The sequence below is a fragment of the Schistocerca serialis genome, chromosome 9 (genome assembly GCF_023864345.2).
Source record: "Schistocerca serialis cubense isolate TAMUIC-IGC-003099 chromosome 9, iqSchSeri2.2, whole genome shotgun sequence".
NCBI lineage: Eukaryota > Metazoa > Arthropoda > Insecta > Orthoptera > Acrididae > Schistocerca > Schistocerca serialis.
In genome coordinates, this window is record NC_064646.1 from 318450403 (window position 1) to 318474210 (window position 23808).

Here is a 23808-nt window from a genome sequence, read left to right on the forward strand (position 1 = left end):
CTGTCCATCTTCATGTTGGGTCTCTACCTCAATTCGGTCAAGGTCCCGATCTGCCATTGCTAATCTTTCCGAATCCCTTCTTTTCTGTTTTAAAAGCAACTCACGTGCCCTATTTCACGTCAACATGCGCTCATACGATCTCACGCGTTTCACAAACTTTTTGCACACACGACTTGACAATCAATTCACTTACTTGTTGGGTCAGAACCAACTTGTCAACGATGTATGCGCCACCTGTGCGCTTGCATTGGAGAGAAAACTTAATTCTAACAATATTAAAATTCATAACTTAATTATGCTATTGTCTCTGCTAGAAAGTCTCACTTTCTATTGAATACTTTCTTACTATCTATCGTTGCAGCTACTGTTTTCAACTATTTATGCCTTTCAAAAAAAAATTATTACGAAAATGTTTCAACAGGATATTTTTCTGACCTAGTTAGGCATGTGGTCGACCTTCAATCATGGTATTTTACCATCCTGGCAGGTTCGACAGCCTCTAACATTCTGCGTGGTTTCTGTTTGTTCTAAGTCGTGTCTCCCTACCACTTTCGCGCTACGGCGCTCTGAGCGTGTTTTTTAGGGAGTTGACTAGTTTGAACTTAGTACCTGTTGGTGGTAAGGAGACGCCAGACCACACATGACATGTAGGGTTCAGAAGAGTCCAGTGAGACTAGCGATGATATAATCAAATACTTAATGATTTCAGCGTCAGCTCCACTGCACTCCCTGTAAAAAAATCTTAATACTAACTAAATTTTGTGGAATGGGTTCAAGGCTTTCCTATTTTTAGTTAGCTGGTAAAATAACGTCGAAAAAGCAGTTAAGTTTACCATTGGAAATTTTATTCTACTCACAAAACATTGTTTATAAATTGCACTATTGATAAAACTAAATGTTTTAATACAAGATGATAAAAACCAACTACGTTCAACAAAAATGTGAACGAATATTCCCTGAATGGGTTTCCAAGTTCTGCAATGGATCGAAGGATGACCTACGCCATACCACATCTATAATCTAGGTTTAAATTAAGTTTCACAAAAGAGAAAACTATCAAAATGGTCTACAGTGACCTTCAATCATCTTTATTTACTTATCTAACTTGTCGTAAGTTACAGTGGCTGATGTGGCTTCTTAATAATTAAATAACAGAAAAATCATAGCGTTTCAGATTTTAACTTACATAGCAAATGTAAATACTATGAGCTTCAATTGATGATCGACACTAGTATTACATAAAAAGGGGATGTAACAGATGAGACTTCTGCAGTTCTGAGTGAAGCCTTATTCGCTCAAAAATTCGGCATCATGTGCGTTCATTACCTTGTCGGTGTTCGTCAGGGGGAGGCGGCGGCGCAGCTCCATACAGCTCGCCGTCTCCAAAGCAACTACTCTCTAACTTCTCCTTACTACAATTTACCGAAGTTGCTTTAAAAAAAAACCTATCTGGCTGTGTTTTCATCTGACAATCAGGGTCTCAATGTTAACCTTAAGCTCCACCTACAAAAATTCTGTCTATCCAATGAGAAACGTTATACTTTTCGTGGTGGGGCAATGTTTTTAAAGTTTGCAACGTAACAGAGACGTGAAAAAGTCTCATGCTAAAACTTGCGGCTGGTGTGGCCCTTTTAGTGTTATCGTAAGATCTATACTGTTCTTCTGGAGGGCTCTAGCTTTTAACATGGGCTGGGGGTGGTCCTGGTGGTTAACTGGCGACGTGGGTGTCCGTCCCTTATCGCCGGGCCTTCTAGTTTAACATGGTTCTGCTCGTGGCTTCTGTTCTCGTTTCTCCCCTCGGAACTGCGTCTGTCTCACGGTGGGAAGGTATGACATGCATTTAGGCATTCTTGTGTTAGTCTGTGGTATTCCATTTGCTCACTCGTTACTCGTATTACTTTGGTTAATTTAATGTCACGATTTATTCGGATCTATGTGACATACTATTGAATTTGCTTATCATGTCAGGGTTTTCATGGAATGTGTTGGATTTGCCTGATACAAGCTTTGCTGATAATAACCTTCTGCTTCACAAGGTAATGATGTAACTAAAGGATGGCGTTGTGAGAAATATACTGATGATTGTGAAGGTTGAAAAAAGTTCTGTCGGTGGAGATTACGGCTGGATGTGGTTGGATAACTAGGGTTACATTGATCTTCTTCGCTAATACTTAAGATACGTCGTTTTACTAACAACTTCAAGTCCTGCGGAATTTTCGTAAAATCGGGGACCAAAGATAACATACAGAGTCTGTCCACCTCTGTCATCATTTGTGCGTCTAGTTGCTGTCTTGCTCCTGCAGATTTTTGCAGCACATTGATTAATTCTCTACCAGTTTCATCTTGTGGCTTCCTTTTCTTGTCTAGCACCCTAGCCGTGTACGGTCCACTTGCTGGTTCACTTTCTTCTGAGGCCTGATTCTCAACGTTTTCAGGCGATACGCTGCTGTACGTATGGGAGGGCGGACTGGTGATATTTAAGAATTACAGCAAATTGAAATACAAATATTGTGTCTTCCGTGCAGCTGCAGAACCACTTTTACCACTTAATCTCCTCTTCTCTCGGTTGTAGGAGTCTTCGATATTGCGCCGTTTCTTCTGTAATTGTTTACATGTATGAATTAAACATTATTTTAACAACGAATAAAGTCCATTGTTTGTAAATTGAAACCGCAAGCAGTGATATGTTTACGAGTTTACACGTACCATAAGTTAATTTTCAGAAAAAGTTTACAATAATTCTGCTTTTTAGATTATCTTAGCAAAATGTTTCACGAAATTGCGTTCAGGAAAATGTTGCCTGAAATGTAACCTGTTTCCCAGAAGTGTGAACTGATTTAGTAATTTCTCCCTTTCAGATATCTAGCAACTGGAAATTCATTTTTTAATTTGCATCATGTCTTTCGACTTGGAGTAACAACAACCAGAGAAATTGTAAGAGGAGTATGTTCATCAATCTGGATTACCTTGAAATACTAATTTTTCTCAGAACCTACCAAAAACGATTGGTTGCAAATGGCAAAAGATTTTGAAACTAAGGCCAACTTCCAAAACTGTCTTGGTGGTGTTGATGGAAAGCATGTGAGACTGGTGAGACCAGCAAACAGTGCATCAATGTTTTTATTGTATTAATGGCTGTTAGTGATGCAAACTAAAAATTTGTCGCTGTGGACGTTGGATCGTATGGTAAATGTGCTGACTCAACAATATTTCAACAATCAGTGTTCTATAAGCGAATATTGTCTAATAACGTGGACATTCCAGAAGACAAACAAGTTTCAGAGTGCCTTACATATTCATTGCTGATGACGCATTTTCTCAGTCACACAGAATTCTGTTTCCATACGTTGGTCTACGACTTGATATGAAAAAAAAATATTTAATTATCGTCACTGTCGAGCAAGACGTTTCGTAGAGTGCACTTTCGGGATAATGGCAAATAAGTGGAGGATCTTTCACAGGCCTCTGAATGTAGACGTTGATTTCGCTATAGACATTGTAAAGGCATGTTGTATTCTGTTGTACGAAACAGAGATGGTGTACAATTTTTAGATACATTGTATGGATATCCTCGAATTCATGAGGATACTCCACAACCAATATGCAGGCATAGATCCAATTCACACTACAGAAATGTTTTTGCCGGTTACTTTGCTCATGAAGGTGCTCTGCCATGGCAATTGGATTACATTCGCTGAATTATGTGTATATGTTGTGTTCATTAAACAGAAATAAATGTAAAAGAATTTACACAGCATGTTTTGTTCCTGCAGTATTTCACACTGACTGTCCCTGAACATCATGGTCACTTCTTCCTACATTCTCTTCTTCAGGTTTTTATCAGCATATTCTTCGGATGACAAGTTCCGCAAAAAAGGCCTCTCCTTAGTTTCTATAATAAATTCCTCCGTGTCGAAATCCATTACGAATGAGAGATATTTTTGCATAAACATGCACGAATACTGAAAAGTAAAAAATCCGCATAGGTGGAACGTCATCGACGGCTGGTCGCACACTGGCAACCTAGCGTGCGCGCTGCCCCATTGAGCTGCATGTGACTTTGACCGCAGCGGCCAGTTGGCCGGAGGCTGTTCGCAAGACCCGACATTGGCCGCACTTGCGGCTGGCCGCAGTAGGATATGTGCATGTTGCCCGGTGCACTCTGCGATGCCACTACCCAAATGTACTGTAATATTTTTAGACCATGCGGCATTGGACGTCTAGAAAGCGACTATTCCGTGTAATAAGCCTGAATAGCTTTGCTATGTAGTTCAGACTACTACACGGAATTACTGAATAAATATTGGCGATGGCGTACAAGAAATCGAATGTTAAATCAATTCCGATTTTCATTAACAAAAATAACTTCTTTGAAGTGACTGAACAGAATGCACTAACTGGTGTACGTTAATCACGCCTAGCAGGCGAACAACATATACGTAACACAATATACACACACATATGATAAACACTTGAACTTGCTGTAAGTTAGATTGATCTACACCAACTGTCAGTACTGTGGTGGCAATAAATTCTTTAATTGAATAATCAGTGAACACTATAGAACTGATGGTTACTAGAGATGTTAAAAACATTACTTTAGAATCTTTTGTTCTAATGAAACTGAATGAGTTTTTGCGTTGATAATGTACTGAAAAGCCACGACATCGAGTTGAACTTTAATTAATGTGCCACAGTACCTGGAGTCTACTGTCAGTTGTATAATCCGGCGTTTGTTGGAAATTTTCGGCGTTAACTCCGATTATATCCTCTTGTTGCGTTAATACGCCGCTACTCACGTAATATAGCCTTTTTACTGGTATTGCTGGACACACAGTGATGGATTTGGGATTGTAATGAACTATTTTCTGTAAATAATTGCTGACACTCTGTAGTGGGACGCGAAATTGAAGCGTCACCCCTCCACCAGTGTCAGCCCAGTTTGCAGGTGAATATAAGTTTAATTTAGTTTTGTTTATGTATTTTTTTTGTAATATTTGTAATGGCTGTGAATTTCTAAAGTTTTGTATTTATTTGTTATGTTTCATGTACGGAGAGGGCGGCGCAACGAACGGAGACAGGATCTTCGTTGGCGGGACCAGAGAGAAAATTGCTGGCCACTATACGTCGCGGGTCGACAGCCGAAGAGCAACAGAAGATCCTGAAACCGAGTTGTTGCGTCGTGCTTCTAAAATTTAAAAAATTGAGAATTTGTAATGTTTCTACAACAATGACGTCATAGAAAGTTTAATCATGTGTAAATGTTCAGTCCTATCTTGTCAAGGCTCATGTTCACGTCTATATGAATGAAGATAATAAAGTAGTCAATACTACAAAAGTTTAAATACGTGTTCCGAGAATTTATTTATGAAGAATTATATTAAGGAAGAAGGATGACTGATTTATTTGACATAATTATTAATTTTTGACAATATTCATCGCGAGTTTGAGTCTTGAAAGTTTATTCAATGTGGTTCTAATATTTGTTAAATCCGATAACTTGCATTAATATAACTTCTGAGAAGAAACAAAACGACATCTAAATTGAAAAAGTTTACGCAAACCAATAGGACTGAGTGACGAAATTCTGCGCATACGACTCAAATGATGATGTTTTACAGTTTCGTTCAAGAACCATTCTGAGACAATTTAAAAAGAATTTAAATAATTTTGAAGTGTGTTGTAACTGGCGTAGGTGACAAAGTCCGCACATGGTCATATATCGAACGAAAACTGTACGTCGTTACACTACACCGTGGCGACCTTATAAACAGGACTTGTGTGTAACTAAGGCACACAGGTACGAAACAATTAAAACATCAAGAGTCCTTCGGAAGTCAACGCGAGTTTGGTGGAGCCTTCACCAGCCAGCGGCGACTTCGCGGGTGTGGGCATCTGACAGAGCGCAGCCAAGCAGTACGGTCACGCAGTTAATCCACGAGAAGGCACATCTGTTGGGTAGCAGCTGAACGCTGCAAACCCCGACAGCCTTTTTCTCCCTAAACTAACAGGCCCAGTATGTCAGCTGGGGGGGCGTTCCTCCGGCTGGTATTAGAGGTGTTGCTGAGGGCTTCGCCTGTCTACGGTGCGGTTGGGCGTGTTTGCAGCCAGTGACGTCCCCAGTGTTCGACTCAGTGTCCTGCTGGTTGCGGAAGCGGGGTCGCAGCATCTCAGCGGCTGCATCGACGGCTGTTACTTCTGCAGCCCATAGCAGCACACTGATCACCGAGAACTACAAACTACAATATTAGTGTCCGGTGAGTCTGTTTCAAGTTGGAAGTGGAGTATTGTACATAGGGAGTGTGCTTTTACAGGATTGTTGATTACGAGTCTGCGTGTGTAACTAGTTAATATCTTACAATAATATCGGGAAGTGAAATGTCAGACAAAGAGCAATCTATGTCCGATAGGAGCATGAGATCCCTTTTTAGGGCGATCGCTAAATTGAAACAATCTAATGAAGAATCTACTGCTAGATTAAAAGAGGAATTAAAACAGTCTAACGAAGAATCTACTGCTAGATTAAAAGAGGAACTAAAACAGGAATTAAAACAGTCTAACGAAGAGTCTACGGCTCGATTAAAAGAGGAACTTAAAGGGGAGCTAACAAAATCGACAGACAGGTTACAGGAATATCTTAATGAAACCAGTCGAGAATTAAGTGATAAAATAGAGGCTTCTAAAGTTGAAATGCAGGAAAAATTAGTAGGACTTAGTAATAAGATTGCTGATAATTGTAAAAGGTTACAAGAACATATCCAGGAAACACGTGAGGAAAAAGCTCGCATGCGAAATGATATTACTGACTTAACCAAGAGACTAGATATGTCAATGTCTTAGTGGTAAATGAAATAGAGAAAAATAACGATAAGTTACGAGATGAATTTTCTATGCAAACAGAAACTGTTCGTAGAGAATCATTAGAATCTATTAAAGGGGTTTCTACCAAACCTGTAGAGACTTCTTCAATAGATAATGTAGAATTAGAGACATTAACTCATCGAGTAGAAAAAGATCATACTGAAATAGAAAACATGAAAGTTTTAATTACTGAAATATGCAGTAACCTTGAGACCTCCAAAGATAATAACATTGACAAAGGTACAGAGCGTTCACATCGTGAACACAGTAAAGAATCGATATTAGCTAACCGCGTATCCAATACAGAAATGCGAATACAGGAAATTACTAAACGGTTATCGGAATTAGATAATAATGAAAACATTTCAAGTAGTAGAAGTAATAACGTAATCAGAGACAACAGTCGCATCGTGTTTGCTAGCTCGGACGACAACAATACGAATAAAGAAATCTCAGCAAGCAAATCCGACACAAGTCCATCTCTGCAATCTAAACAAAATCCAACTATGTCTCTTGCAGAATGTTGGGATGATATAACGGCAAATTCAAATGTAGCAAGTCGATTTCCTGTATTCAAACCAGCAGGCGAACTTCACCCTATAATCTTTAAAAAAGCTTTTGAAACTTCATTATCTCCTAAATGGAGTAATGAAAAATGGATTCAGTTTGTAATAGGACATTTAGAAGCAGAAGCTGCAGAGTGGGCAGTACTGCATAGAACTGAATTTAGGGACTGGGACGATTTCGTTAAGCAGTTTAAGCAAAATTATTCGTCAAGAGGAAAACAACAACACTTAACTTTAGAGTTGTTAGACCCTACTCCTTATTCTAAACGGTGGGGAGGTTATAGGAATTATTTCAAATGGAATTTAAACTGTGCTAAATTAATTGAAGAACGAATTATTGAAAGTCATCTAACACAAGTCCTAATTAGTAGGTTACTTTATTATATAAAGGAAAGAAAAATGTTATTGTACGAATTGTCTATCCAAACGAAAAAATTTGCGAACAGATTGTCAAAAATGCTGAACGGAGAATTAAAAGTTATGATCAACATGCTATAGCACCCTCTTTTCAGGTAGGAGATCTTGTATTAGTATGATCTCATCCTAAAAGTTCGAAGATCAATAAGGAATGTATAAAATTCTTCTCTATCTTTGAAGGTCCATATGTTGTACATCCCAAAGCGTTACTTCTTATGGAACCTTCATCAGGTGTAATTAAAGGATTATATAGTGTTGATCAAATGAAACCCTTCATTCCTAAATAAGTTAATATTTAGTATATGTTACATACGGAAGAGCGTTCATAGTTTATTCATGTGAAGTTTTTCGTGATAGTTACGTGTTATTTTAAAGAAATAACAGGAAGTTTAAACAAGTGTTCTACAATTATCTACCGGTACTTCAACAAGAGAAAGATAACTAAAAGGGGATTTATATGGAAGAAATTTTGTTATTAGGTCAGAAGGAATTTTGTATATTTTATATTTACTCGGATAGTAGGAACCAAAGGGTATGGTTAATAATTTTAGGGACCATGGGTGTCCAGAGCTATATGGCTCACGAGAACATAGCAGAGTGTCTTTAATAGAGATTTGTAATAGTGTTAATATAGAACACACCAAACGGGGCTCTCTCGCTTGTTTCTCCTAAATAAATTGCCATTACCCAACAAAGTGTCCGAAGGTAAAGAAAGCCGTCCCGAGATTCAAAAGAAAGTTTTGCTTGATTTCTTCTTGACCTCTGGCATAAATAAAGCATTAGGGAAAAGAATGATGTAAAGTAAATAGTACTATTAGTTATTGTGAGAAACTTATTAGTAATATACGTTTGTGGAAAGAATAACTCTAGTAAATGAATAAAACTGAAACTAAACTATCACAATTTGAACGCTCTGTCCTAATGTAACAACGTTAAAGAACGTACTAAATTATTATTTACTAGCAGCTATTAAATGAAAAGGAGTAATCTCCATATATTCGGTTGTGAATTACCATAATAGCACAATTAAAAGTAAATGACAAATAGTCACAATAATATCGTCATAAAAGGATTGAATTTATCTAAGAGCAAGGACTTTAGATTACTGAAAATGTGAGAAAAAAATGCATAATATTAACAATTAAATATTGTATATAGAAGAAGTTTTATTTTCGGTCAAAACCTGACAAACTGAGCTTGTGGGTGGGGTATGTAGTGGGACGCGAAATTGAAGCGTCACCCCTCCACCAGTGTCAGCCCAGTTTGCAGGTGAATATACGTTTAATTTAGTTTTGTTTATGTATTTTTTGTAATATTTGTAATGGCTGTGAATTATCTAAAGTTTTGTATTTATTTGTTATGTTTTATGTACGGAGAGGGCGGCGCAACGAACGGAGACAGCATCTTCGTTGGCGGGACCAGAGAGAAAATTGCTGGCCACTATACGTCGCGGGTCGACAGCCGAAGAGCAACAGAAGATCCTGAAACCGAGTTGTTGCGTCGTGCTTCTACAAATTAAAAAATTGAGAATTTGTAATGTTTCTACAACAATGACGTCATAGAAAGTTTAATCATGTGTAAATGTTCAGTCCTATCTTGTCAAGGCTCAGGTTCACGTCTATATGTATGAAGATAATAAAGTAGTGTATACTACAAAAGTTTAAATACGTGTTCCGAGAATTTATTTATGAAGAATTATATTAAGGAAGAAGGATGACTGATTTATTTGACATGATTATTAATTTTTGACAATATTCATCGCGAGTTTGAGTCTTGAAAGTTTATTCAATGTGGTTCTAATATTTGTTAAATCCGATAACTTGCATTAATATAACTTCTGAGAAGAAACAAAACGACATCTAAATTGAAAAAGTTTACGCAAACCAATAGGACTGAGTGACGAAATTCTGTGCATACGGCTCAAATGATGATGTTTTACAGTTTCGTTCAAGAACCATTCTGAGACAATTTAAAAAGAATTTAAATAATTTTGAAGTGTGTTGTAACTGACATAGGTGACGAAGTCTGCACATGGTCATATATCAAAAGAAAACCATTCATACAAAACTATACGTCGTTACACTACAACTCGTGGAATGCAATTTGAATCACAAACTTATTATTTCACTCAGACATTACACTGTAGAGAACTTGACTTGATAAATACATAAACTGGTTCGCTACACATAAATGTACTTCTTATGGCGACGGTATAAAATGCACTGTTCATAAAAACACTGTTGTACGATAACTACTAGTTCGTTGCTTGTGCTGGCGTGAGCTCATCAATGGATCTCATATGGTAGTAAGATCACATTGCAATATTAGCTGCAGACACTGGTCACTTCGTACCTTGTTGCTGGTCGCTGCAGTCCGTCGTAAATTACGCAGACTTCCACAAGGCGTGTCATGTGCTTTTTGAGCGGGAACAGCAACTATATCGCTCACAAGCCGTCTCCATCGAAATGTTGCATCCTGCAAGCCTTATTGTACATTTGACATGCTGACACGCCATACATCCAGTTCGTGTTTGTTGTAAGCTCACTTTTAATTGTCTATAAGCAACGTTAGCGTACCGTACTTAGACCGTAACTTTCGCGCCGCGTAATCTCTGTTCTGCATCTGAACAGTTCCAGAACACATCCCTCTCTACTGCCAAATTCACGCGCCAACCTGCATTGTCCGCGTTCTCGGGGATTTCCCTCACATTTAAACATTAATTTACACTATGCCAAGTTCTCTATTTACAAATGGACATACCATAACATTACTATATTCAATTACAGTCATTATATATACATCTTAAACTAATATTAAATTAATATTTTTACTATACATAATAATATTATCCCAGTTTAATGCTTCTTTATTTGGTCGTCTGAGCGCAGCACTATTCAGATACTGCTGTCTTACTCGTATCACTATTTCATTTGACTGCCACCAGGCGGAAGCACCTGTGCTTTTGTTTGCACAACTATCCAACAGATGGCATGAGCATTCACTTATTCAACTGCTGCGCATTGGCTATGCTTCGTTGCGGCATTATAACTCCCATGTAAAATTGGCCACATCCGACCAGGCGCAAGTTTGGCCGTGGCCGTGGCCGTGGCCGCACTAGTGCGCTATCGCTCTAATATGGGCCATAGTAGCGAGTGATTAATTTCTTCGCTTTCCTATCAGCGGTATGCACTAATCCACACAATACGCTGTAGTTTAGCAGTGCGCTACCCCCATCTCTTGACGTTCCAGGGTCGTGGTATTCATTTTTGCACTGGGTTCCATACCTCTGTGCCGTTAAATTGAATTTTGCGGCAAGTTTGTCTTCCTTCCACCCCGTCGTCCGCGAAAGCGCTGCTACGGCTCTCGGTCTCTAGCCAGACGTCACGTCGGCTAGCATGTGAGCGGCAGCTTCCTCGGGATCTGCGCAACATACCAGCAATCAGTCTGTTGTACTGGCGCAAACTGGCGATTGAGACACTCGCTCTGGCAGCGGATGACAAGTTGTGACGCAGCTCTTGAGACTTATTCGTGCACTGACCGCACTTGTTTGCGTCTGTGTTGCTGGTCTAGTAGTCGCCAAGGTATGTGGACAGCAGAAAGAGAGGGAGAGGACATCGTCTTGTGCCAGCACCGGAGGACGCTATCGTCGCTGCGTCTAAACCTGGTGGCGCGCCATGACGTCTTGTATCGACGTGGCTGGCAAAGGGTCTGGCCACAGTTTCCTGAGGAAGGTGTCGCACGCGTGACGGAGCGAGGCCAGCAAGCGAGCACGAGAGACGGGGACGTTGAGCACTTTGGAGCTCGGCAACGTGTTTGCACATTCGTAACGGGCTACGAGGGCTGTGACCAAGCTGTAGTGGAAAGGAACCTATAACGCACTGGCTGTCGGATCGCGCCACTGGAATCTGGCCCAGAAATACAAATATACACACAACCCACATCAACCCGAAGGGATGCCAATATGCCTACTTTTTCCCAAAGCTTCTGCCGAAAAAATGCGTAAAGAAGCTGAAGTAGGCCTCTCCGACCCAGCAGATACAGAAGTACCGCAAACACTACAAATTAGACCACCTAGAAGTCTTACTGTTCGCCCCTCAAATGAGTTCTTTGTCAAGACCGGCCACCAAAAAATAAAAAACTCTAAAGAAAGGCGCTCACAAAACTGTTCACTTCGAGACCTTATAAGAATACATTAATGAAATCAGAGACAAGAAAATCTCTAAGTTCCAAAGAAAGTATTTAAGTCGACTGATGAGTTCGGAACCGCAACAGGAAGAAGAAGAAAGAAGCAAAAAAGCAACTACTCGTTCATCAGCAGCGTCTCTTTAAAATTTTCTGGTTGAAAATGCTGATGATGACAGATTTTGCTTGATTTGTGAAGAAATTGCAGTAGACGACACGGTTCAATCTGCAGGAAATGGGCTCATGAAACTAGTGCTCGTATATTAAAATATGAAATGACCTTTCAATGTGAGTTTTCTGTATAAGTTAAATACTGGACCCGAAAAATAGTAAATGAATTTTCTCCCTTTCATTAACAATAATGCTGCATATTAAATATTTTAGTGCTTCGTTGTGTGCTGCATTATGTCAAATATACAATTAGTTACTATGGAGTACAGCTGCAGTTTGAAAAATAAATTTTCAACTAAACACAACGTAATAGTAGGAACGAGGGTGGTGCAGTTTACGAAACCAGTTGCTTAAATGGCACCATCTGCAGAGTTTTAGAAAAATAGCAAAAATTAAGTTGTATATAGAATCTAAGACAAAAGAATCCACGCTCCACGAAGGAATTATCCGGATGGGACGGAAATCTGGAGACATGATGTACACGCAGAGGAAAAAAAAATTACAATTTCAGAAAAAATTAATGATTTATTCAAGGTGAAATGATTCAAAACTGAAAAAGTCAATAACGCGTTGGTCCACCTCTAGCCCTTATGCAAGTAGTTATTTGGCTTGACATTAATTGACAGAGATGTTGGATATCGCCCTGAGGGCTATCGTGTCTCATTCTGTCCAATCAGAGCATTATAACGTCAAAATCTTTAGATGGCAGGAGGACCCTGCTCATAATGCTCCAAACGCTCTCGACTGCGTATAAATCAGACGGCCTTGCTGTCCAAGGTATGGTTTGACAATCACAAAGACAAGCCGTAGGCAATCTCGCCATGTGTGGACGGGAATTATCTTGCTGAAATGTAAGCCCAGGATGGCTTGCCACGAAGGGCAACAAAACGGGGCGTAGAATACCGTCGACGTACTGCTTTGCTGTAAGGGTGCCGCATATGACAACCAAAGCGGTCCCGCTGTGAAAAGAAATGGCAACACAGAGCATTAGCTGTTGGGCCGTATGAGGGGCGAGAGACATGTTGGTACACCACAGCTGTCTGGGGCCTTCGCAGATATATCTTTGCTGATCGTCGGGGCTCATTTCCAAGTGGGACTCATCACTAAAGACAATTCTATTTTATTCCATGAGATTCCAAGTCGAGACGCTCTGGACATCTGCGTGATAGCAACTTGACTGTCGTCCTGTCATTCAGACCAAAAATCCTGGACTCGAGTTCTGGGATGTCATTTCATTTCATATCACGGCCCATTTGCTTGTCATCCGCAGGTATCTTACACCACAGCGGTACCTTGACGATATTCTACGCCCCAATTTGTTGCCCAAGATAACAAGCCATCCTGGAATTATATTTCAGCAGGATAATGTCCGACCAGGCACGGCGACAGTTTTTGCTGGTTGTCTTCGGGCTTGCCAGAGATTTATGTTATCATGAATACCTTTAACACGACGAAGACGTCATTATCAGCAGCAAACTCAATAACGCGGCCATGTACTAGGGCTGCGAGAAGCTTGATGTTCCTCAAAAAAGATTTGGCAGGGATGTTGCTAACTTATATTTCTCGCTAGCAATGATGGTGACGAGAATGTACGGTCGCAAGAAGACCTGGCTCCAGACGGCTACGTGGCACTACCGAGAAGTAAGACCATCGCGTTCGGCGTATGGCTGTGGCGCAGGTGCAGCAATTCGAGAAGCATTTAGGACCACAGTGACTCAACGAACTTTTAGAAATCGGTTACTTTAAGAACAGCTCCAAGCCAGATGCCCTGTGCCGTGCATTCCACTGACCACAAACCACCGCCGTTTCCGACTTCAGTGATGTAAGCGAGAGCTCATTGGAATGCGGAGTGTTTGTTGTGTTTTTTGATGAAAGCCAGTTCCGCGTCAGTACCAGTGATGATCATGTGTTGTTCAGAAGAAGGCCAGGTGAGCGCCTGCAACCATTCTCTCTGCGGCCTAGAGACATTGGGCCGACACCTTGGGTTATGGTCTGAGGTGCGACTCTGTATGACAGGAGGAGCATTCTTGTGCCATCCAACGCACCCTGACGCAGATTTGTACGTCTGGTGATTCGACCTGTTGTGCAGGCATCCATGAACAGAAATCCGAGGAGTGTTTTTCAACAGGATAACGATCGCCCAAAAACCGCAACTGTAATGAAACATGCTCAAGTGTCGACTTGTTTCCTTGGAATGCTCGGTCACAAAATCTGTCCATAACCAAGCACATATGAGACATAATCGGAAGACAACTCCAGCGTCATCTACAACCACCATTAACAGCCCCTATATTGACGGGCTAAGTGCTATAATCGTGGAATACCAATCCACAAACTGACATTCAAACCTGTACGTCACAATGCATGCACGTTTGCACGCTTGCATTCAATTTTCCCGCGGGTATAGCGATTATTAATCTACTAGACATCCATATTTACAGTGGCTATTCTTGCAATTACATTAAGCTGCGGATTTGCAACGTTAATAATTTAAATATTTTACCTAGACAAATTTATTCCCGAAATCTCATTGCTGTTCATTAATTATTTCTTGGTGTTGCGATCCTTTCCGTCAGTGTATTTTTGCTGTGGTCTGGGTTTCACAACTCCTGCAGGGACGTTCTCGCAGTACGATATGGTACAATTAGTATTTAAACATAAATTTAAGAACACTAATTATGTTAGTGATGGAGTTCGTGTAACAATATGCACTGTAAAGGGAGGGTCAGGTTCTGGTGTTGTAGAATCGGTGACTTACTGGAAAGAAGAGTGTATTGGGTTATTTTTACTCTGAGTGGTATAGAAAAGTCTACACAATTAGCAAATTGTAGTCTGCGTAACACACTGCACATGTCGCGAAGTTGAAACCAAAATTGCCACATATGACGCTGATATCTACATGTTACGCTAGCAATAATATTGAAACTTTAACATCACACAGATTTATACGACATTGCAGTGCCTGTGTTATTCTGATTACGATGCAAATTTCCTTTGGACATGCAATCATGTCCAAAGGAACAGGCACTGTGGCGACCACAGCCGTTACGGAACACATAAAATGAATTGCAGTTGCGAATAAGGACTACCATCAGCTGTGGAATGGAATGACGGCAATGAAAATTTGTGCCGCGCCGGGCCTCGAACTCGGATTTCTCGCTTATCGCGAGTGGACACCCTACCGTTTTTTTATTTTTAGTTTGTTTTTTTATATATGAATATCAATGTGCGAACAGTCATAGTTAATCAAGCCTGTAAAACTAAAACAGAATGAAGACACCATCGAAGATAGTAAACATAAATAACATGAAAATAAAGCTACCACTTCGTAGTTAGGCTTCCTAGCGACTGCGCCCACTGATAAAGATAGTTCAATGTATGATCGTTTGCAGTTCGTTCTGACCTCATCTACCACTGCCTGGAACATTCCAACTACACGGCGGGCTGTGAAAGGCTTTCCATAGGTAGTTTGCTAAGCATTGTCGACATCTGGTATGCTCGACAATAGCATGATGTCTTTCTTGCAAATGGAGCCACAAGTCAAGTAAATTTTTGTGTCCGTCACCATAGAGGTAATGGACCCCATGTCCATGTATCCAGGTGACGGAGTTGGTCCGAGTCTTGGGGTAAAATGTCTCATCCGGAAACAATAACGTGCGTATAGATATATACTCCGGCGTAACTCGCAAGAGATAAGCCAGCATCTGCCGCACTAGGTGCCAAACCGGCTCCGCCTCTCCACAGCTGAGGCGGTGCTCGACAGAATCCACTGTATTACAACCCACACAACTAGGAGATTCTGCCATGTGGAAAACTTTGTTCTAAATAGACACGTCCTATGTAAAAGACGGGCGTTGCAATGTCCTGTAGCGGCACCGGTGCTCTTAGTGAAGCAGGTCGTAGCGCCGTCAGAAGCAAACTCGTGAGGCTTGTAGGACAACGGCGCAGCAGACATAAATGTGAGCTAACATAGAGGGCAATGGCCCTATCATGGACGTTAACTAGGCCGAGACCACCCTTTTCCTTGGGGAGGGTAAGAGATATGTATCTGATCTTCAGTAACATACCAGCGCTGACGAAGTATCCCAGCGCTGCCATAATGCTACGCGCCAAGGGGTTCGGAATGGCTAGCGTTCGGGCGACATGCGGTATGCCGGACGCAAGGTATACATTGGCATAATACGCCCGCTTAACGATGTTGAGGGATCGCAAGCGCTGATTTGCAATTCCGGCACGAATTTGATTAAGAGGGTTTCGATAATTGAGCGTCGCGCTTCGCATGTCGTTCATGAAATCTAAGCCCAAGCAGCGTACAGTATCACTGAAGCGTAAGGGGGCAAAGTGTTCCTGCGGTAGCCCAATCGCGATGCTCAAGGCGACAGATTTTCCAACGTTGATTTGGCTACCAGAAGCTGTACCGTAGGTTGCAATCCAGTCCAAAGCCGCCGCCACATCGTCAGCTCCATCTATGACGATCATCAAATCATTCGCATGTGCGGTGCAGAGATAGATGGAGCCGCCAAACCGTAATCCAACTGGGCCTGTCTCGGAGACCACACAACAAAGGTTCTAAGGCCAATGTAAATAACAATGTAGATAATGGACATCCTTTGTCGTACTGATCAGCGGGTGCCGTCAGTCTTCCATTATCAAGAACTCGAGAAGTACTACCATGCAGAAGGCGTGTCAACACTGTGATAAAGGGGTCGGGGTATTCCATGAGCCGCAGCAGCATGCTGAAGGCGTGTCAGTACTGTGATAAAGGGGTCGGGGTATTCCATGCGCCGTAGAACGGCCGTGTGGAAAGTGTGGTCCACACGGTCAAAAGCCTGGCTAAAGTCGATAGACGCCAGGGCTGCCGGCAAACGTCTCACCCGTGCATGGGAGATGAGATCTCTGTAACGACATAACGCAGTTGTGATGTTGTTTGGTCCCCCAAAGGACGTCTGATCGTTGGACAGGACGTGCAATAGTGTGCCGCGAATACGTTCTGATAGCAGCCTTGAAAAAATCTTGAAGTCGCTGTTCAATAAGGTTAAGGGACGATTATCGCGGACATAATTCCGTCCCTTTGGCATATGGATGGGTACAATCAGTCCTTCCAAGAACGGTGCAGGCAACGGTATACCCTGGGACATCAATTCCTGACAACCCTTTGGTTATCCGTGCATGACTCGGGACCAGACCCAAACTTCCATATGTCGTCAACCACGCGTCTACAACCTGTACTCGTACATGCATTATGTATATTCCCGTAGAGATCAGACGTCGTACTTGAAAGTCGCTTGCCCTCTACCGGCAGATAAATACGATATTGCAGTGCCTGTATTATTCTGATTACGATGCACAGTTCGTTTGGACATCGCCTGAGATGTACGGGGATATACAGGACTATTACAAATGATTGAAGCGATTTCATAAATTCACTGTAGCTCCATTCATTGACATATGGTCACAACACACTACAGATACGTAGAAAAACTCATAAAGTTTTGTTCGGCTGAAGCCGCACTTCAGGTTTCTGCCGCCAGAGCGCTCGAGATCGCAGTGAGACAAAATGGCGACAGGAGCCGAGAAAGCGTATGTCGTGCTTGAAATGCACTCACATCAGTCAGTCATAACAGTGCAACGACACTTCAGGACGAAGTTCAACAAAGATCCACCAACTGCTAACTCCATTCGGCGATGGTATGCGCAGTTTAAAGCTTCTGGATGCCTCTGTAAGGGTAAATCAAAGGGTCGGCCTGCAGTGAGCGAAGAAACGGTTGAACGCGTGCGGGCAAGTTTCACACATAGTGATGTGAAAGATGCAGTGTTTAAACCTCCTCTACCAAGAAACGTGCCAGAACTGCGAGCTCGCATCAACAATGCTTTCGAACTCATTTATGGGGGACATGCTGCGCCGAGAGTGGGAGGAACTTGATTATCGGCTTGATGTCTGTCGAATCACTAAAGGGGCACATATCGAACATTTGTGTATGCGTAAAAAAACTTTTTGAGTTTTTGTATGTGTGTGCAAAGCACTGTGAAAATATCTCAAATAATAAAGTTATTGTAGAGCTGTGAAATCGCTTCAATCATTTGTAATAACCCTGTACATAATGGATGTGCGAGTACAGGTGGTAATCGTCTTGGGTAGGATTTCGTACGACAGCAGGAGCACTCTCGTAGTTATCCCACACACCCTGACTGAAAGTTTGTACGTCGATCTGGAGATTCGGCCTGTTGCGCTGTCATTCACGAGCAGCACTCCAAGGAGTGTTTTCCAACACGATGACGCTCGCCCAAATACCACTGATGCAACCAAAATACTCGACAGAGTGTCGACATATAGCTTTGGCCGGCGCGATTACCTGATCTGTATCCAGTCGAGCACATACGGGACATCATCGTAGGACAATACCAGCGTCATCCACGACCAGCACTATCCGTCCTTGTAGTGACGACCAGGTGAAACAGGCATGGAATTTCATCCCAGAAGCTGACATCCGGCACCTGTATTACACAATTCATGCCCGTATGCATACTCGCATTCAATATGCTGGCGGTTACACTTGTTATTAACGTACTAGGATTTCACACTTGCAATAGCTTATTTCGCGAAAACCTGTGATCTTGCAATGTTAATGAGTTACATATGTCACTTAAACAAATTTATTCCCACAATTTCATTACTCTACATGCATTATTTTTTGATGCTGCATTTTTTTTTTTTTTTACGTCAGTGTATTTACTGTGGTACATGAGCCGCCCTGCTGCTCGCGTTGGTGCTGTTTGTAGGTTTCCGCTCCCTGTTGGAGGCCAGAAGGTACCGTTTAGTTGGCATGGGTGCGGTTGTTTGTCTTCTTCTCGTGTTGACTGGCGCCACTCGGTTTCGCAAGCATTGCCTGTCCGCTAGTGGCAACAGCGGCGGTTATCGATATGTAGTAACTGTTGCTCTATCTTTGGGGCGACGTCGTTGTTTTTGCGGGTCGTGTGAGTGTGGAAGTTCGGTTGGGGACTCAGGAGGAGCCAGGTCCGCGCAGTGCCAGAAGACGCCGGGACCGCTGGCGGCACGCATGGACTGCCGGATGGAAGGGCTGTGGACACGAGGGTGCACGACCTCGTAGTAAACCGGATCCAGCAAGCTTTAAGATGTGAGTAGAGAAACCTGCACCACTGTGACATCTCGCGATTCTACAGTGACTTGGGTTCGTGTAGCTGCTCGTAGTGTCGCCGAGGCGAAGAGCAGCGAGTGGGTCGGGTGCTTGGGGAGGGCGGATCTGATTAGCTTTCCTCGACTTATTACTCTTTACTGCGTTCAACTTGTTACAATTTGTTAAGTTCAACCAGCTGCAATTTTTCTTGCCTGCCTGGGGGTTAGTGTATGTAACGGCAGTGTACGTTTCCTCGCCCTGCCGCTGCTGTCCGGTAAGGCGTGTAGTTTTGACAGCTTTCTTGCTTGTAGGCCGCCTGGTGATTCTTCTACTTTGGTGGTAGTGGTTCTTTTCTCGTTCTAGGCCCTCTAAACAGTATTCTAGGGGCGTAGTGCAACGGCCGGTTTCGGCTTTGGTGTATTGTTCCATCGTTGCATTTGGTTTATCAGACGTCAGGTAGCTTCAGCAAGATTATCATTAGTCATTCGTTAGACTGCCTCTAGTTTGAGTTACCATCTTGTGAAGTGAATGCAACTCTTGGCTGCCTATCTCATCGCTCGCGAAAATGTTTGTTGCTGGATCTTCTCAGAGGTCGATTCCTGGAGCACCGTCTGTGGTCCCTTGGTTCTTTTAAGACATGTGTGTTGTAAAAGGAGGTCTGATAGCCAGCAGTTCAGTGTAACGCTCCTTCAGCGCACGCCTTCTGCGGGAAAAATCTACCTCAGTACCATTTAAGGAACTTATGCACTGGTCCTTGTGTTTTATTATTGTATTATTTATTACAGTACCTTGTAATGCCTGCATTAAAGGTTATATGTTTCTAGTTAATAGTTCTGGTCGCCTTCTGGAATAAATCTAGCAGTTTAGTGTTCAGTGGATGTTAGGGGTTGTGTTGCAAAGTTTACTGTCATCTTATTTCACCCGTTTGGTGATCAGTTGCTTCTTTTTTAATTAATCTTTGCTACTGTATTTGCTGTTTTACTGCAGGTTCTAAATTTTTTTATTACTGCCGTTCCTGGCGTGTAAGGCCTTCAGCCGTGATTGCGGTCATTTGCCTTAGAATTCTAATTTGGTATTTTTATTTTAGCAGTAAGCCTTAAAACCTTATTTACTGCCATTTCTGGCGTCTGAAGCCTTCTGCTGTGTTTGTGATGACTTACCTTTAATATTTCAATGCCTGTAAGTTGGCCGGCCGGGGTGGCCGAGCGGTTTTAGGCGCTACAGTCTGGAACCGCGCGATCGCTACGGTCGCAGGTTCGAATCCTGCTTCGGGCAGGATGTCCTTAGGTTAGTTAGGTTTAAGTAGATCTAAGTTCTAGGGGACTGATGACCTCAGAAGTTAAGTCCCATAGTGCTCAGAGGCATTTGCACCTTTTTTGAACCTGTACGTTGTAAATTGTAGCAAGTTCTTACACAATTCTTAATTTATTTCCATTCCTGGCGTTTAAGGCCTTCTGCCCAAATCACAGTGGCTTGCTTTTAAAACATTATCTGCTGTACCTGTATTTAATGGTGATTTTCTAAACTGTAACTCATTGAAAACACTATTATATACACAGTTGTTTATACCTTCATTAAAAACGTGTGTTATTTTTATTTATTGTTGAGTCTGGAGTTACTGGTTTAAAATAAATCGTGTGTAACTGTAAAAGGCAACCAATAGTAACTGATTACGGCCCCGTCCACAATCGTAACCGAATCCTGCCTTCCCTTGACTACCAGGTTTCAGTAGGTTCACAGTAGATTTGAGATAGCTGCTGTTGCAATATAGCATTAAAAATGATCTATTATTGTCAGCCCATAGCCATTCCCAGCTGGTGTTTGCGCAGACGGACGTAACATATCCATACCATCTCCTTATTAGCATCTGGTAATATCTGCAGCGGAATACACCCATGGCTCTGCACACGGTATACAGTTCTTCACATATTATTCTGGTCATGTTTACATACACCTGATGAGGTGTCTGCGGAACTTAGAACTGCAAATTATAAAACATGACAGTTATTAAAACAGATGTTATTATTAGTTTCTTTGGGATTTACATGTTTTGGTGTAAAAGAATGTTAATTAGCTTTTGGTGAGTTAACTATAGTTAAGCAATTTCACACAAGATGAATGATTCTGTCTTCATACACGCGACTGAGTGGAGACAATATTTGACAACGTTACCTTTTGCGAGGGTCGTTCGACAAGTAAAGCCCCACATACTTTTTTTCTCAGAATATATTTATTGTTAAGAGTCAGAATTTGGTGACAATATTCATCAACAAGTCTTGTCCATGACTTATTTTTCTACGTAGTCACTATCACGTTCTATTGTCATATGCCAACTTTGTGGAAGAGCATGTATTCGCTGCTGGTAAAAGCTCTCGTCGTTTAGGCGTAGCCATGTTTTCACTGCATGAATGACACCCTCGTCATCTTCAAAGTGTGTTCCCCGTAGAGATCCTTTAAACGGCTCAAAGAGATGGAAGTCCGAGGGTGCCATGTCTGGACTGTAGTGTGGATGAGGCGATAATGTTCGACCCAGTATGGTTATGTGTTTCCGGGTTCTCAGACTTGTGTGTGTGTGGGGGGGGGGGGGGTGCTTTATCATGTTGGAGAAAGATTTCTGTTGTATTCTTGCCCGATCGAACACGTCGGCAACGGCTGATCATGGAGCTATGTTTCTGCACTTCCTGAAGCTGTAATCTGTTTACCCATCGCCCAACTGTACTCCTATCAATAGCAGCATCGCCATACATTAAACACAAACGTTTATGGATGCTCACCACGGTTTCTCTTTCTACACACAAGAATTCAATAACAGCACGCTGAGTCGTTTGTAGACGCCATTTTGACGCTGTACTACGGCTCTGCCATTTGCCACAACGGTTCGAAACTTCACCGGCGAACAGAACAAACATCAAATATGGAGCACGAACAAGGACGTTTGTCTACGTGTTTTAATGGCTTTTTTAAAAAGAAGGTGGGGCATTACTTATTGAACGACCCTCGTAGGTGTCTATCTGCGACAGCAATATTACACATGGACTACCAAAAATATTGTCACAAAGGATAACCACCTTAAACATAGGAAATTACCACTAATAACAAGTGTATTCGGCTTCAGACTGTCTACCAACTGAATTACGCCAATAGTAAGTGTTTACGTTACAAGCGACGAGCTTACTTCTCAGCAGTGACCAACAAAAATATGTCCGATGTCCTTCAAAAATATGTCTTGGGCGACTAATCTAATTAATATTCGATTGACTCTAGAGGTGATATCGATTACATTTGTCATTCGTTTTGACCTAAAATACTTAACACAAAACAACACACACAAGCTTTGTGATCTGATTGATCGGGCGTGAATGAGGTCAGGTATGTCATGCCCGAGGTGTTTAGAAGCGCCGATTATTGAATGTCATTGTTATAACAGAAATCTTGCTGTCACAGTAGCTGGAGGTAAGGGAGAGGGGAGCAAGAGGCAGTGTTGAGTTTATTGTTGCGCCAGCATCAGAGGGAGGTACATGTGTGCAAAGGAGGCTAGGGTACGTCACACATGACCTCGTAGTCGGTGTTACATTTTTGAGCAGTCAGCAAGTTCATGAGATATATAGTTATTTACGGTATTCTTTGATTTATCTTTAGATTTTATATATCTCAAGATGTCTTATGAAGAAAATGACGTCGGTTGCAAGAACTAGTAAAAGTTTTAGGAAACTGTTCAAATGCTACTTTCTGTGACTCCAAGTGCGACGAAGAGATCGACAAAGTTTCTCAAGGAAGTGATGAAAGTGATTCGGTGCAAGAGGGTATTTTGTATGATTCGGAAGAGCCGAAATCTGCGTTAGTGGCTCCTTATTCAGTCACCTGAGACATCTGGGAGTTTTGCTACATCCGAAGATGAAACAAAATGGATGAAGGATTGTCCTAGGCAATGTGTTCGTATTATTACCAATTTTCCAGGATTAAACGGTATTAGAAAATAATATCATTATGTTAATTAATCTAAAAACTGTAATTTTTCGAATTTTGTATAAAAAACTGTTAAACTTCTGAAGCTTGCTTCTTTTCTGAGAAAATATAGACACTTCATTATTTCACCCAAAAAAGGTTTCGTATCTTAAACATAGTATTTTACTTACTCATCGTGTTTAATAGACGCCATTATTAATATCCCAAGTAAAAAATACTTAATACACGATTATAGTATCAAAAATTCGCCATCAGAGTTTTGGGGATCTCATACCCACTTCGTAGCTGGTGTAACGATTTCTCACCTCATTCACGCCGGGTTAAAATTACTTGACGGTTGACGTTTGGCACTTGCCGCTACAGTGTTGCCACATCAGCTGCCAGCTACGCTCGGTCACAGGCGACACAGAAACACGCTGGGTCACGGCGCAAACGCTGTTAATGTGTGACGCAGAGCAATGCGGGAAGCGACCGCCGCGAGGTATGACGCAAATGTGAGAAGCTCTGTC